Genomic DNA, 13,056 nt, shown 5'->3' with positions numbered 1-13,056 from the left:
GAGCAGAAAGCCCGATGCGGGGCTCGAACCCAGGACCTGGGATCATGACCTGAGCCGAAGGCAGCGGCTTAACCCACTGAGCCACTCAGGCGTCCCGAAACAAAAGGTTTTGTAGGAACATTCACCCCTGCTGCAGAAAAGCAACATTTATCATGTACAGACTTCTGCTGTCCTTTCTCATACCAATTTAAACTACCATACAGTTAATCTCCATTATCTTTTTTTTTACATGAATAACATCATGTTAATCACATCGCAATTGAATTTGTTTTTGTCACTGAAAAATAAAACATGACTATTTCTTCTACTCAAGAGATCAGGGCTATGGTGTTTTTTCATGTATGTTGCAAAATTCTACTTTCTAAGAAAGTTGATAATACAATCAAACATTTTCCTACTGATGGACAGTATGCTTGCTTCCAATTCAACCATAATGCACATGTCAGGATGACTCTACATCACTGATGGGGACAGTAAGCCACTTCTGTACTTGTTATGCTTTCAGAGCACTGCATTCTATACTGTTACTAAAGAGTGGATTTTATATATCTAGTTCTTGTTTATATATGGTTATATAATTCTTTGATTTGAGTAAACAGAATCCTGAAACCACTAAAATCTCAACTATTTTATTTCACTGCTTGGTTGCACTTTTTATTTCTTTGTTTCTCTGAAGACATTTTAATATATTTCTATTTGGCTCTGAGACAGCTTAATGCCTCCATTCAGACCCTTAAATCATTATTTTTTCTATTTTGAATAAATAAGGGTCTTCACTCCACTGCACACGTCACTAAGGTTGTAGCTAAGTTTTTCATCAATCTCTTACAGCCTAATTGAATTTTGTATTTTTTTTTCCATATTCTTCCTTCTTGGCAGAGCTGTGGATCTTCCAACTGAATATGTTTTGGAAGTTTAAGGCACAAAAATAGTTTTATTTAGAGATCACTCAAATAAAGATTTTGCTACTTTACTTCTTACAATGAGAAGGAAGCATGGCCTCAAAGTTTTGTCTTAGTTACTATGAAACCAACAAATCTAGAAGATACTTATAGTTCTCAAGATTTAAAAATCTTACTCATGAACAATTTAAAAAATAAGAACAGAAGTAAAAGAAGCAAATATATTAATATTCGTGAGCTAGAAAATTTAGCTTTTGAACCAGGGAAGATATTTGCAAAGATGCACTTCACACGTTGTTTCGATTACTGTTTTCATATAAACTTAGAACCTCCAAATATTTTATTGTATCTATTTATACTAGGTATACAATGGATGTTGAGCTGTGTAAATCTGCTTCCAAAACAGATGAATCAAACAGAAAATTCATGAAAATTTAATGAACTATTTTCTTCAATTACTGTTATTAAATCGTTTTTGTGTGGTGCTATTTAAGCCCCACTTAATTCCATTCTTTCAGTAGTATGTGAAAGATCAAAGTCCAGCATGTGGAGACATAAAGCCCTCTTAATGTAAAAACCCTAGGAATTAAAGCTTAAATTTATGATTCTAGTTGAAAAACACCTTGCATCACCTCTTTGACTTCTTTAGTGATGAGAGATTTAAAACTGAGAATCTCTCAAGATTGTCCCGAAACTGACAGTGTCAATGAAGGAGACAGCTTTCCTAAGAGCGTTGGATCAAACAGAAGATGATTCAACACGGACAGGTTCAAATCAAAAACCTTCATTCTAGATCAAGAATTCTAAATGTCAGAAACCATCGGCGGTCACATTCTTTCTTGTTTCTTGGTTATCAAATTTTAGGGTGTACAGGTGTTGCTTGTCCATGAATATAATTTTACAGAGCAAGAATCTAGACAGAGTTTTATATTTGGTATCATAAGCATGAGTGGCAAAAATAAAAAAGTGTTATCGTAAGCATGAGTTGCAAAAAAAAAGTAAAAAATTAGAGTTACAGTCTAAGTTTCCTATATTAAAACTTCCCCTTTTGATACTATTTAGGCAGAATTGAACAAATATAAAAAGGAAACTAAAAAACTAGACATAAAATTATTCCTTTAACTATGAATTATATCATGATTCCACATAACAAGATTTACTCATATCATAGAATCTTGCCCTTGCCATGTTGTTTCTAATAATTGTATTAATCAAAAGAATGACTAACTTTCTTGCCAGAAAATATTGCTTCTTTATGAAGCTCCGTTAAGGTAATTATCTTGCAATGCGGTAAACTCTGTCTTTCAATAAGGGATAAAACATTATGATCAAAAAGGAAATAGCTCCAAAATTTAATTACATTTCAGGATTCTCTGCTGATTCTGGTTAGGTTTGCAAAACAGATGCAAAATATCATTAAACAAGTTGTACAAGAATTTAAAAAAAAAAGGAAAAGAAAAGCTGAGAGAATGATTCCAATACAAAGTTATGAAATTAATTATGGCATTGGCTTGATAAGTATTAAGTTTTAGGGAGCTCTTTAGATAGATATAGATATCTCTGAACTGATTGTTGATATCCTAGAAAGTTAACCATTCAATATATGTCACGGTTGAGTCCATAAGACCAATTAAAGTATGCAATAAGGAAAATAGCAGGCAAATTAATAAGTTTTCTCTTCATATTTCCAACCACAGACCCAGTCTTTTTTTTAATTCACAGGTTATGAACAAATAGGCCATTAGTGATCATTAATTTATGAAACAATTCTTGAACATCAGAAGTAGGTTTGAGTTTCACAAGTTGCATTTCACATGATGGAGTCAAGATTACTCACCATTGGGGCGCCTGGGTGGCTCAGTGGGTTAAGCCTCTGCCTTCAGCTCAAGTCATGATCTCAGGATCCTGGGATCGAGCCCCGCATCGGGCTCTCTGCTCAGCGGGGAGCCTGCTTCCCCCACTCTCTCTGCCTGCCTCTGCCTACTTGTGATCTCTCTCTCTCTGTCAAATAAATAAATAAATAAATAAATAAAATCTTTAAAAAAAAGAGATTACTCACCATTTTCTGATGCTAACACCTGTGATCAAAGCATAAAGCTGATACAGCAGCATTTAGCTCTTTGTGTAAACACATAAGCAGAAGGATAAGTCACGTGATGTGCCAATCGTTCTCTCTACTGAGAAGATTAGCTGGTATTCACAACATATGCACATGGAGCTTTCCAAATGCAGGTATTCTTCCTTACAGCCAGTTTAGAGTATTAAAATGCTGGTGTCCATGATCAATCCCAAAAGGAGGGACGGAGCTCAGAATTTAGGATAGCATAATTTTCTCTGTTCTTTTCTATAACAATGGAGGTTCTGAGAAAACCAGACATTCATATTTCACAGGCTAACTCTATGCCTTTTCTGATTTCAAGAGGCAATACTCATATCTTTTTCTTAAAAATTTACAATGGGTGAGACAGGGGTATGCACCATTGCACGTATGGTGTCTGTTCTTTCATCTCATGGAAAATGTAGGTTTTGTTTGTCTTTACCAAAACTGATATGTTTATATCTTCATTGCCTGTTTCATATTTTATATAAGATCCTAAGGATAAACAACATCATAGCATTCATCCTATTAATAAATATGGAAGTCTTTAATAACAGATACATAGCTTTTGTAGTACAAATCAAGTAAAACCCTTATTGGTTTGATGCAAAATGGAAAGTCTTCAGTTCTGTAGGCCCCTAAATTATGTATAAACAGAATAATTAAATCAGTTAGATAGAAATGATATATTTAAAAGTCACATTTTACTTATATATTACTTATATTATCTATTATATTATTGGGGCGATTTAAATGTATTTTATTGAAAGCTAACATTGATTTGTTATAATTTTCTCTGATTCAGGTATTTAAAATACCAACTGACACTGCATACTCAATTAAATTGAGGGAATCAGATCCCAGCTGATCCTGCCTTTTCCCAGATTAGAAGTGATCATTCAAACTTCATATTCTGGTATTGCTTCACTGGCATATGTTAAAACCAGAAATTGTATATTTTAGAACTAGGAAAAGCTCCCGGGGATATAAAAGATTTCTCTGACAATGATGCCAAGGCTACACAATGGGGAAAGGATCATCTCTTCAACAAATGATGCTGGAAAACTGGATATTCATATATTAAAAAAAATAAATTGAACCTTTATAGCTATATAAAAATTAACTCAAACTGGATTAAAGATTGAAACACAAGGCCCGAGACTATAAACTTCTAAAAGAAAATATAGAAAAAGATCTTCACGTTATTGGATTTGGTACGATTTCTTGGATATGATACCAACAGCATAGGCAACAAAAGGAAAAATAGATAAATGGGACTACATCATTCTTAAAATTTCTGCTCCACAAAGGAAACAATCAACAGAGTGAAAAGGAAACCTACAGAATGGGTCAAAACATTTACAGATATTTGATAAGGGGTTAATATTCAGAATCTATAAAGAAGTTCTGCAACTCAACAATAAAGAACCCCAAATAATCCAATTTAAAAATAGGCAAAGGACTCGAATAGACAGGTCTCCAAAGAATATATACAAATGGACAAGAAGTATATGAAAAGATGTTCAACATCACTAATCATTTGAGAAATGCTTATCAAATCCACTATAGGATATCATCTTGTATTTATTAGGATGGCCACTATAAAAAAGTGGGGGAGATAATATCTGTTGGTGAGCATATGGGAAAATTGGAACTGTTGTGGACTGTTGGTGGGAATGTAATTGGTCCAGTTACTATGGTAAACAGTACGAAAGTTCCTCAGAGAATTAAAAATAGAACTACCATATGATCCAGCAATCCCATCTCCGGGTGTATATTCATAAAAACTGAAAATAGGATCCTGAAGAGACATCTTCACTAAAGCATTATTTGCAATAGCTAAGAGGTGGAAGCAGTATTAATGTCCACTGGGATGAAGAGATAAGGTATTAGGATATGCATACAATGGAATGTTATTCATTTAAAAAAATAGATATCCTGTCATATGCTATGAATTGGATGAAACTTGAGGACATTATGCTAAGTAAAATAAACCAGTCACAAAAAGAAAAATACTACATGATTCCATTTATATGCATTATCTAAAAGGTCAAATTCTTAGAAACAGAAAGTAGAATGGTAGCTTCCAGTAGCTGAGGGATGGTGGGAAAGGGGAGTTATTCAGTAAGTATAGAGTTTCAGTTTTGCAAGATGAAAAGTTTCTAGAGATCTCTTGCACAACAAGATGTATATATTTAATGCTACTATACTATACATTTAAAAATAGTAAAGATGGTAAATTTTTATGTTACATTTTTTTTTACATAAAAAAGAAAACGGAAAGGAAAAATCATTTACTGTCAGATAAGCTAGGCATCAGAGGTGGATTTGGGGAAAATGAAGCTCTAAGCAAAATACTGTCTCAGAGATAAGAGGGGACCTCTATTTATACATTTATATTCTCTGATTAAAGAAATAACAATGAAAAAATAATAAACATGATATAAAATGAGGAGCAAGGTAGAACTTAAAAGAAAGCCAAATTAAAGCTAATACAGTTTAAAAATACTAAATTAAATACTGGACATATCATTATACCTCTGTGTGTACTGAATAAGGTGAAATTGGAGTTTTATAACTTTGAAAAAATTTGAATACATTTTTTTTATGGTGCCCTAAATTCTGATGTTAGTAAAGAGATAAGAGATTAGGGGCAATTATTTAGAAAATACAAGTTTTTTCTCTTTGATGGTTTTTCACTTAGTTTAGCATAAAATGGATATTTGAAAGATATAAAGAAATTGAGTTATTCATTGTCCCCTAAAATGCTGTCTGAATACACAGAGATTGTAAAAAAGTGATTCAAACCATGAATATGAAAAAAATTAGTAGATTTAAATTCAAAGCATACTTAATTATAGAATGGCATATGTGAATTTTAAGTAATAAGACACACATTCATTAAAATTATTTAAAACTCCAGTAATATTAAATAAATGGGCCTTTAATGCTCTATTTCACCAGGACTAGGAAGATAGGAAACATAGGGAATAAATGATAAATTCTAATGTTTTAATTCTAATTTCATTTGATTTCTGTTTTTTTCTTTGTCCCTACTTTATCATTTTTATTAGAAGGAATCTGAGTTTCATAATGACTACCATTAGTGATTAATATGTGAGGCTGTATATCTTTTCTTCAGAATAAAAACCAAAATTGCTTTGATATTAAAATAGTCCAAAATTAATCTTTATATATAGCGAAGAGAGACAATTAAACACTATATTTTCCCCAACTGTTAGATGCACTTAATTGAACATATGAATAATAATACTTTATATATTTTTGACATTAAGAAATCTTAATTTGTGATAATTGTGCGTGCTTTTGAAGTGGAGTGGATTCAGATTCTAAAATGTTGATTTTGTAATTACTGATTGATGCCTTTTGCCAACTGTCATTGCTTATTTACAGAAATACCTTATTTACAAATACAAATTTTCTAGATACAGAGTCAGGTAATACATGGAATGTAATACAAAGAATGTAATTCTTTCCCCTAGCATAATGTTTAAAGTTCACACATGCTGTAGTATGATTTAATACTTTCTTCCTTCTTACTGTTGACTATGCCACACAAGTTTTTGTATTTTATAATAGATGTGATTTATGATACAGATATTATCAATTCTGTTATATTTTCCCAAAATACACTAATGTTTTTGTTTCAGTAGATACCTGAATTGACTGGACTCAAAATGCAGACTATCATATTTCTGGTGGTCAGAGGCTCAGATCTCAGTTCAATTCCTTAAAACTCAACTGTAAGTTGCTTTCAATTTGTCCTGCACATACGTAGGTAAGAGGTTAGGAGACACTCACTCAAAAAGATATCAAAGTCTACCTGTAGTTTATTATATGCCTTTCTCACTATCCCACTGCAACTGAGCTATCTTCAGGACAAAGCCACAGAGACAGAAGCAATGTACTCTAGGATTGTTACTTGCTCCGTTGTGGTCCCTTGCATAATTTGCTATGGGGTTTCCCCCCAACCCTCCACAGCCTAGGGAGTTGCTTATAATGATTATGATTATTTTGTATTTTATACAGCATTTATAGCTGTTATTTTTTAGGAGAATCAGTCTGTAAGCATATTAAGAGCAGGAATGGGGAATACACTTTATAACATAAAACAATCGCAGGGCAACAATCTTTTAAGTTTTGATGAGAGGGATTATTGTAAAAATAAAACCAAGCAAAAGAGAAACAAGCAAAAAGAAAAAGAAACAAGAAACAGAATGCAGATTAAGCTCTCTAATTTTGTATGGAGATAAAGTTGGTCAAAAATTTTTTTTGGAATATTTGGAACCTAGCATATTTAATGTGAGGACAATGACAACAACAATGAATATTAAGTCAGTCATAATCTTTCTGGCTCTCCTGTCAGTTCATTGTAACCAGGAACTTTTTTATTCGTGCCTATACGATGCCCACAGAGAGCATGCCTGAGGGATAATACTAATATATGGTTTATGTTGCTGGAAAATATTTGCTTATGGTATATTTTTTTTTAAAAGATCTTAGTTATTTGACAGACAGAGATCACAAGTAGGCAGAGAAGCAGAGAGAAAAGGAAGCAGACTCCCTGCTGAGCAGAGAGCCCAATGTGGGGCTCGATTCCAGGACTCTGGGATCATGACCTGAGCGGAAGACAAAGGCTTTAACCCACTGAGTCATCCAGGTACCCCGCTAATGGTATTCTTTAGGTATGGTACCCAGCCTGAGAAAAAGAAGCAGGAATGTTCAAGGTGATAGAGTGACATTTTGGGACGATGTTGTTATTTTTGGTGGCCTAGTCAGAAGGGATGGACAGGTACAGAGGTCAGCCCCCTTCCTCACACTTCATCATTTTTGTATTTACTATTTCATTTTTATTTCTATTTACTATTACTTCCTTTTCTTTCCTTCTGTCCCAACTTCCTTCATTTGAAGGGACTGGAGTTCATATTTTGGGGGAAATTTCCTTTTCTGGTGGGAATGACCAGTAGTTGAAGAATTCTAAGCCCTAGATGTTAAGATCCAGAGTGTTTGCAAGAAAAACATGATTCTAATTGTTATGATTAGATATTTCAGGGATAGCTGATTGAATTAATGGTAGTTATGGATATTGGACTAACAAGGCAAGAGAGAAACCGTAAATTTAACTGTATCAATAATTACTAAAGCTTCTTATAAGTTATATAATTTATTCAGTATGCTAATAATTATGCATATTACTAAATATATTAGGCAAACTTTACATTTAAAAATTGTAATAGCAAATTCTGGATGCGTCAGTCAGTTTAGCGACGGACTTTTGATTTCAGCTCAGGTCATGACCTCAGGGCTATGAGAGGGAGCCCCATATCGAGCTCCACACTGGGTATGGAGCCTACTTAACATTCTCTATCTCCCTCACCCTCTCCACCCCCTCTAAAAAAATTATAATAGTAAATTCTATCACCCTATTGTTAATTTTTAGGTTTTTTTGGTTCTTGTGGAATGGCTGCTATTTATTAGTAGTAGTGATGGGATATTGTTATCTTTAACATCTATTATTAATACCCATTTCCACATTCAGCTCAGCTTTTGTCATTTCTCTTTAAAAGGGTTCATTTAAATACTCAAATGGAATGACTCAACTTGGATAATTTATCATGGTTCTTCAGTGCTAGCCTCTCTCAGTCTTTTCTTTTCTCTTCTTTTTCAGCATCTGCTGATAGTAAATTTCTGACTGTGTGACTGGACTTTGCACTCATGGCTTTGTTTCAGGTATAAGTATCCTTTGGTTCTTATTTGTCTAACAGGACTGTTCAATCTGCTGCATTAATCCAGCCTGATTTTTGATACATTCTTTGTTTCTAACTTCCCTTCTTGCTTCTGATTCAGATTTTTTTCCCCCCAGAAATTAAATTTTCCTTCATTCCTCAAGGATTTCTCAACTTTTCTTTTCCCGAAAGCTTACTCTGCAGTCACCACGGATAAAATGAACTACATTGATTAAGTGCCTACTATGCACCCAGTAGTGAGATAAATGATATATACATAAAAATGAAAAGTTTACAGTATTCTGCTGCCTCCCTCAGCACGACAGACTCCCTCATTCTAATGAGCTGTGTGTTTGGTAACAGATTTCATCATTTCACTAGTTGCCAAGTGTCTACCTACCAACAAACCAGTTTTTCTTTACTATATGCTAGCAATAATTGTCTTCGGTGTCAATCACTCTATCCCGAATCACTAAATACATGGTATTGTTATTACTATAATTATTGCTATTATTGCTATTGTATGTCATTTCTGAATGCTGAGGGGAATTCTGAAGAAGGAATATTTTGAAAAGGATGGTACTGACACTTTCACTAAAAGGAAATGAATTATGCTAAACGTGAGTCAGAAATTTCGAGTCACTAAAAAGGAACAAATTGAATGTGCCTTGTTAGAATTTTTCTTGCTAGTAATTATAGTATCATTCCTTTTTCTAGCTGTCTCAGAATCAATAAGACGAACCTGTTAGAACCCCTTGGCTATACAGTCCTTTCTCTGTTGCTAGCCAGGTAAATTGAAGAGATCAGGGTAAATGGCAGGCAGCCATGCACAAACCAGACCCTGGACCCTTACATTTTCACAGTCCACTCAGAGCTAAAATACCTGAAGAAAACTCATTTGAGGTTGTAATATTTTGCCATTAGACAAGATGCACACTCTCGAGGAACACGATCTTCATTTAAGACCTTCATACTTGATAATATGTGAGCAAGCAAGAGGGAGAGAGGGGAGAGGGAGAGAGAGAAACCGTATTAACTTCTAGGTGTTTTTAGGAACATTTATGGCTCACCCGGTACTAATTATAATATGATTTCAAATGTGTTAAGTTAACATTTCATGAAGTCCTTTTCATATGCCAGCCTTAGCAGGTCTTATTTTTGCTTCCTGCATATTTTCAGGCACTGAGATAAGTGGTTCATATTGCTTCTTTTCCTTTTATAACTTTTTAAATATGTGTGCACTCAAACATTATTTCTTAACAGGATCTGTACTGCTCCCCTTCACTCTTTAAGCTCAGATATTTTAATTGTACCATTTGCAATATATTCAAAATACAAACAGCATATGAAATGTGTCAGTCTTCACATTGAATTTATAAATAAGTCTGGTCACAGTCAAATAATTTCACACATTGCCCAGCATAAACGTCAATTTAAAATATGAGGCTCATAAATAAAATGAAAACTGTTACCCAGTGGATCTAAAAACAGTTATTATGTCAGAGTTAATCTTTGCACCAGCTCATGGTCTTCCTACACACTGCATTAAATGTGAACCCCTAAATACCAAGGGTCCTGCATAATGAATCTTACTACGGTAAATCATTTGCACATTTAAATGGAGACAACATCATCATCTACCTGAATGGAATTTAACCTTGTGTAAAAGAAGATAATTGTATATTTGTAAAGGATGTCAAAATAACATGAGATGATGCATTTTTCATTGAAAAATAAGTCAGGCTGTTACAAAGTCTTCTAGAGTGCCTGAGAAATACCATGAAAGCATACCCACAGCCTACAGAGTCTTTCCTGCAGCATTATCATAGCCTACTGATTCTTTTCAAGGAGTGGGAAGTAGTTCTGGTAGGTCCTAGACTTTGAACCACAGCATTAACACCTGACCATTCACTGCACAAAGTATAGAAAACACAAGTGGAAAACAAGACTATACCAATGGACCTTCAGTTTACAAAAGGGTCTGCAGGGTAAGTACATATTCTAAAGAAGAGAGCACTATTCTACATTCTCCCAGAAGAAGCAAAGATAAATAAATTTCACTTCTACAATGGAGTTTACATTACTTATGCAGAAACAAATAGAATAATGTTTAGATATGCTGGTGAGGACTTGTCTGCATTCCAACACTCACCGGCTCCACATGATGATTGTCCATATTAATTCTTTTTTATCAAAAATCTTTTATTTTTGTTGATCATTTTTGTTTATGTTTATAATGAGAATTTGTATTTGTAAATTATACTAACAGTGAATTTTACACCTGGGGTTATTCCAATGCTCTCTGCAAAAAGTCTATCTTTTTAACTGTTTGGAAGTGCACAGGCTCTTTTTCAACTTTTTGAACAATTATAGCTTGATTATTTGCAACAATTTTTGTTTTGCTGATTCCCAAAGCCACTCTGATTTTAGCAGCCATGAAAATAATGTTGTTATTTTTTAGTGATGGCAATTTCTTCTCTTCTACTTAGATATTTAAATACTGCTTTCTTGAATTGTAGAATTTCACCAAATTTTTCCCTAAATGCCATAAATTATTAATTTTGTATAGAAAATTATATCTCTTTCCAAAATATCTAATTATGGTCCTTTCTCTAAGTTCTGATTACTTCTGTGCCTCAATATTCTTATCTGAAAAAAGTGACACAGCACTTATCTCACGGGTTGTTTTATGAGCTAATGTATATAAAGAATTTAGAATGGTAAGTTATTTAACTGGTTTTCTTTCAACTGTTTTTCTTTCTTTCTTTCTTTCTTTCTGTCTTTCTTTCTTTCTTTCTTTCTTTCTTTTTTCTTAGCAATTTATCCTAAATGCATAACAACTGTCAATGTTCTCTCCTAAGTGTCATCTTCTGTCATTTATTGAGATTTCCATGAACAAGATACTTAGACACTGTGCATAAATTTTAATCTGTATTTTTTCAATGGTCATGTCAGGTAGGTATCATTTCCATTGTACTGAGAAAGAAATTTTGAGACTTAGAGACGTTAAATAACTTGCCTGACAGTAAACTATAGTAAATGGCAGCGCTATAACTCCAACTATGGCCTAGCTGATGGTCTAGCTGACCTCAAAGACTGGGTTCTAAATTCTAAGTGTATTTTACTATCACCTTGTCATCCTTCAGGCAGTGTATACATACATACATACACTGTGTGATGTAGACACATATACCTTGAGTCTCTTACCTGTTTTACTGACTTAGATTTCATTAGGGTTGGTTTTATTATCCAATGTTTCTACTGATGATCATATTTATTCCATAAGTGAATGATTTCTATTTCTTGTTATTTTAAGGTAATAAGTGTTCTTTTTCCTTTCCCAGAGAATAGATGGTAGCTTTTTCCTAAACTCTTCCTTTACGCAACTCTTACTAAAAAGATGCCATCTATTTTTCTGCTATCTTTGCATTTTTATAATACTCAGCTTGATGATGGCTGCTAGATTTTGTTTCTTCTGCTCACTCAAGCTTGCTTGGTAAATAGGCTTTCAGGGGCATGGCTCCATAATCCTGTTTATGGTAAGACTTCATGACAGTATAAGCTCTGTGTGCTAATGTTGGGTGGAAGGGTTCGGGCTATTGGAGGTATTTTTTAAAGTACATGTTAAGGTTAATTCTATAGTTAATGGCAAAGTTAGAAGGCAGGAGGAGAGTCACAATGATCCAGCCTGCAAATAATGACCTAAAGCTCAAATCCAGTCAGCCAGGCAAGGATCATCAATAGCATTTTTACCTGGAGTTGGGATTGAGGACTATGACAGGTGATCCAGAGCTTTTAGTCCCTTGGATTTCAGACACTTGATTTTCAACAGAACTTTCTTCTCATATTTATGATGAAAGCAGAATGTTCTAGAATCACTGCAGTTGGAGTCATATGGACTGTGAGGGTAATACTCAATTTATTCTATACCTTCAATTCTAAAAATGAGAGAGTTTCTTAGAGCAATCATTCTCAAATTCTAGACCTTGAAACTCTGGCTTCAGAATTATCTAAGGCGTTACTTCCACTGAATCAGAATGTTCTGGAGTTAGCTAAAAAGCCTTTTGAAATTACCCTAAGTAATTCTATTGCACACTGAAATCTGAGAAAGAAAAATATCCTTTAAGAACATGGAATAAACTCAATTATTTTTTCTCTGGAGATATTACAAAAATTTTTTTTCAAATGTTTATGAGATCTACAAAAAATGATTATATAAATTCTTACTCTTCCATTTTATGGTTAATCTCTACAGGAAAATCTTATAGTAAAATGTTGTGAAGTATGAGAACATAGTGTTCAGTACTTA

General features: G+C 33.7%; 1 long non-coding RNA gene across 1 annotated transcript in view; it reads right to left on the bottom strand.

Annotated features, from left to right (window-relative positions):
• Positions 1-12,575, bottom strand: part of LOC125083265 (uncharacterized) — a 30,087-nt gene extending 17,512 nt beyond the window's left edge. The window contains exons 1-2 of the long non-coding RNA XR_007122224.1: positions 12,501-12,575; positions 6,679-6,785 (exon numbers count right to left, since the gene is read on the bottom strand). This is a non-coding gene — a long non-coding RNA (uncharacterized LOC125083265). The remainder of the gene's footprint in view (positions 1-6,678; positions 6,786-12,500) is intronic.
• Between the last annotated feature and the right edge of the window lie 481 nt (positions 12,576-13,056).

This window comes from Lutra lutra, chromosome 13 (genome assembly GCF_902655055.1).
Source record: "Lutra lutra chromosome 13, mLutLut1.2, whole genome shotgun sequence".
Classification (NCBI taxonomy): domain Eukaryota; kingdom Metazoa; phylum Chordata; class Mammalia; order Carnivora; family Mustelidae; genus Lutra; species Lutra lutra.
This window is presented reverse-complemented; position numbering and strand designations above follow the sequence as displayed.